Source organism: Octopus bimaculoides, chromosome 11 (assembly GCF_001194135.2).
Source record: "Octopus bimaculoides isolate UCB-OBI-ISO-001 chromosome 11, ASM119413v2, whole genome shotgun sequence".
NCBI lineage: Eukaryota > Metazoa > Mollusca > Cephalopoda > Octopoda > Octopodidae > Octopus > Octopus bimaculoides.
The window spans coordinates 73,247,687-73,252,421 of record NC_068991.1 but is presented as its reverse complement, the minus strand read 5'-3'; positions in this window follow the sequence as shown (position 1 = coordinate 73,252,421).

Sequence of the window (4,735 nt, the reverse complement as noted above, 5' to 3'; positions counted from 1 at the left end):
GTGTGTGTGTGTGTGTGTGTGTGTGTGTATGTATGTATGTATGCAACACATTTCATAAGATAGCAATATTACCTCTTTTCCTTCGAACATGAAAGGCTATGTTTTATAATACATTTTACTAGCGACATTTCAACTATTATATTTGATAGAGTGTTTTAATATTGGTGATATGATCTTTGCATGAATTTCATTAAATAATTCCTTGCTTTCGCTTGGGCGTTGTGAGAACTGATTTTGCTTTTGGGGAAACTAGATAGATATTAATCACTCACCTTACCGTTTAGTGCACTACTGACAAATATTTACATACGGATGTTCATATTTTAGACAAAGGTCAAACAAGTTGGATTGGCAGTGTTGTTAAAACGTTTAATCAAATGCTCTGTTTTATATGTTTCGGTTCTCTGCGCTCTTAGTTCAAATCCCACAACAGTCCGTAATATTTTTCATACTTTCGGTTTGCTAAAAAATCTCAAATTAATACTGGTGCAATTAGCTTTCCATCTAGCAGTAACATCCTTGATGTTACACGGGGCATTCATTCGGGAGGCCGAGAGATTGTCTCTATGTGCTTACGAATACATAGACGTCTAAAACAGTAAACGAAAGCGTGGTATATACTTCCAAATTATATTCCCTTATAAGTAAAGACTTGTGCTTTTTAATTTTACCCATGGAGGTCGACTTAAACAGAGAATAACTATTATTAGAGGCCTTTCCAGAGACGGGACTTCCTTGTCCTTTTCCAGGCCTTTACATATATATGTCATGACACAGAAAGAAGGGCAGTAGTCATGACGCATTTAAACTACTGGGAAGACGAAGAAAGGAAATTCTTCTCAGAGTGGATTTCAGGTCTAACTACTGCAACACTACACACTCCATTAAAGACACCCCAGAACTAAATAGGGGTGTTAAACCAGGTGACTGATTATGTCTACCTAACTCCGACGGTCTTCCAACTGCTAAATTGTATTGAAAATGATTATTCGTCCCGACATTATGGCCGCAATGACATTCCCGAAATAACGCTCAGTGGGATTGATCTTGGAATTTCGTATCTACGAATGGACATCTTAAGCACATAGTTATACTGTCCAGTGCGACTTTTCCCAAAACGTTAAGCTGTAATTTCGGATAGTTTTGGCTGCCATGTATGACGACAGAAGGCTTTCCTTCAATATAATCATTACTGTAACGCATGTATATTATATGGACAAGCGCAAGCGTGGCTGTCTGGCTAAGAAGTTAGCTTCCCAACCATGAGGTCTTGGATTCAGTGTGGAACTGCGTGGAACCTTGGTCAAGGGGCTTCTACTATAGCCCTAGGTCAGTGTGTTTATGTGTGTGTGTATGTGTAGATTTGTATTGTGTTTGTTCCCCACCGCCGCTTGACAATCGTCCTAGGTCTATTTACGTCCCCATATCTCCAACGGTTTTGCCATTCTAATTATTCTGCTAATCGGCCTCACTTAAATGTGTTAATAATGCTCCTGGTTTTGATTCATATTTTATCAACGTCCATCCATAGCAGACTTGAACATTAATGGGTCTCACTTATTATAACATAACAGAGTGGATGTAATTATTGATTATTTGACAAACTGATCAAAGAATTCGGAGTTCATGCTCGGATTTCTGTTGATCCTCAGGGAATGTCACCTATGACAGATGGGCGTCTAATCCATTAAAATATTTATATTGCTTCCATTTAACGCCATCAAACCGGATCTAAGCAAAAGCTCCTGAATATTTCAGTTGAATTGAGGATTAGATAATATGACATTTCCATTGAATATGAAGGACTATCCAGTTGGCAGAGTTGTTAAATCTTTCGACAATAAACCTTTTGGTATTAAGATACGATTACTTATTCGGTGAGTTCAAATCCCACTAAAGTGATGTTTGGATTTCTTATTTCCTATTTCTGGGTTCAGCGAAATAAAGGCCCGGGTGTTGCTGTGTGGTAAGAAGCTTGCTTACCACACAGCCAAGGCGGCGAGCTGGCAGAAACGTTAGCGTGCCGGGCTTAGCATAAAAATACGTATGTCGAATTGACGTACAGCAAGGCGTGATGAAGTCTTTTGCTCAAGAACACAAAGCAATGGAATCACGATCGCTAGAGCAACACCCCTAGCCACTGAGCCATGATAATATATATTCTCCGATGTAAAGTGAAATTGATTGAAAAATGACGAGTTAACCATAGCCAGAATCGAACGCACATATCAACGCTTACACGGCTACATGCACTCTGATTGGGCCAAACGCTCACCCATCAATTTCAGCCAAATTTTACGTATATATACTTGAGCTGTCTAATACTATATAAAATATTTACAAACAGACCAGAAATCTTTGGAAGATACAGAGAGAAAGCGTCTATGGAAGCCTATGCATCCAGAGAGAGAACGTGAGAGAGAGGGAGAGAGAGAGAGAGAAAGAGAGAGAGGGAGAGAAAGTGAGAGATAGTGAGAAAGAAAGAAATAGATGGATAGATAGACAGATAAATGCATGCTTGCATACATAAATACATACATACATACGCACATTAATACACACATACAGACATACACACATACACACATACACACATACAGACATACACACATACATACATACACACATACATACATACACACATACAGACATACACACATACATACATACATACATACATACACACATACATGCGTACCTGAGTTTTGTTATTAATATGTAAAATTTTAAACACACATTGCTTCATTTTTCCATTTGCCAACAAATGTACGCACGCACACACACGCACTCGCACACACACGCATACACACACTTACTCATATGTGAGTGTGTATGTGTGAGATCACGCGCGCGCACGTGTGGGAGTGTGTCGTGTGCATTGTCAACTGTTAAAGAAGGTAAACTGAAAAATCTTATCATTCGTTCTTGAAACCGTTCGGAATTCTGAAGTAATTTCATAAAACTATTATTATGAGCAAATGAAATTTGTTTATGGAAAATTACACCAGATTTAGGTCATTGATCGATCTTGTGACGTCATCAAATACGCTGATCATTACTCAAGCCTCAATTATCGTCATTATTTTGATTAATATCTTTAAGAAGGCAACGAGTTGGCAGAAACGTTAGCACGCCGGGCGAAATGCTTAACGGTATTTCGTCGGGTTTTTTTTTTGCTGCTCTGAGTTCAAATCCCGCCGAGGTCGACTTTGCCTTTCATTCTTTCGGAGTCGATAAATTAAGTACCAGTTGCGTACTGGAGTCGATCTAATCGACTGCCCCCCCCCCCTTCCAAACATTATCAGCCCTTGTGCCTAGATTAGAAAAGAATATTAATTTAAAGGCGGTGAGCTGGCAGAAACGTTAGCACGCCGGGCGAAATGCTTAGCGGTATTTCGTCTGCCGTTACGTTCTGAGTTCAAATTCCGCCGAGGTCGACTTTGCCTTTCAACCTTTCGGGGTCGATAAATTAAGTACCAGTTACGCACTGGGGTCGATGTAATCGACTTAATCCGTTTGTCTGTCCTTGTTTGTCCCTTCTATGTTTAGCCCCTTGTGGGCAATACAGAAATAGGTATTTCGACTGTCTTTACTTCTGAGTTCAAATTCAGCCGAGGTCGACTTTACCTTTCATCTTTTCGGAGTCGATGCATTAAGTACCAGTTGCGTACTGGGGTCGATCTAATCGACTGAACCTCTTCTTCAAAATCATGGGCCTTGTGCCTTGAGTACAAAATGATTAATATCTTTAAGTGTTAGAGAAGACTATTCCTAAATCATAGTGGAAGAAATAACACTCAATATGGAGTGTAAGTGTGACGGAAAAAGGTTCGGATGATGTTGATAAGTTTTGTGGGAGGGCCCAGATCTAATTGACGTCATTGTGTGTTTTCCTTAAATTTAATATTTTAAAAATTATATCCATACTTATTTTCTTTTATTCTTTTATTCCTTTATTTGTTTCAGTCACTTGACTGCGGCCATGCTGGAGCACCGCCTTTAATCGAACAAATCGACCCCCTACGAATACGAATCTGATGATGATGATGATGAAGAGGAATATGAGGATGATGATGATAATGAGGAGGAGGAGGAGGAATGGGAGGTGAAGTGGAAGAGGTGGAAGAAGCGGAGGAAAAGGGGAAGCAGAGGATGACAAAGGGGAAGTAGAGGAGAAAGAGAAGGACGTGGAGGAGGTGAAGGAGGAGAAGGGGGAGAAGATGAGCAGGAAGGTGGGGATGTTGGTGGTGATGATAGGACGAGGGGTAGAGATGGCAGTGACGGTGAAGGAGGGGGTGGTGAAGAAGACGGTGATGATGATGATGACGACGACGATGATGAAGATAATGAGCATGATAATAAGGAAGCTGACGTCGACGACGACGACGATGATGATGATGATGATGATGGTGAGGTTGATGATGATGATGACGACGATGACGACGACGACGATGACGACGACGACGATAATGATGATGGTGATGATGATGATGAAGTTGAGGAGGATGGTGATGATGATGATGATGATGATGAAGTTGAGGAGGATGATGATGATGATGATGATGATGATGATGATGATGATGATGATGGAGTTGAGGAGGATGATGATGGTGGTGGTGGTGATGACGACGACGATGACGACGATAATGAAGACGAAGTTATTTTTGATGTTACTGATGATGATGATGATGTTTGACATCGTTGACCAGCAACATTTCGGTTACTACCGAGACCA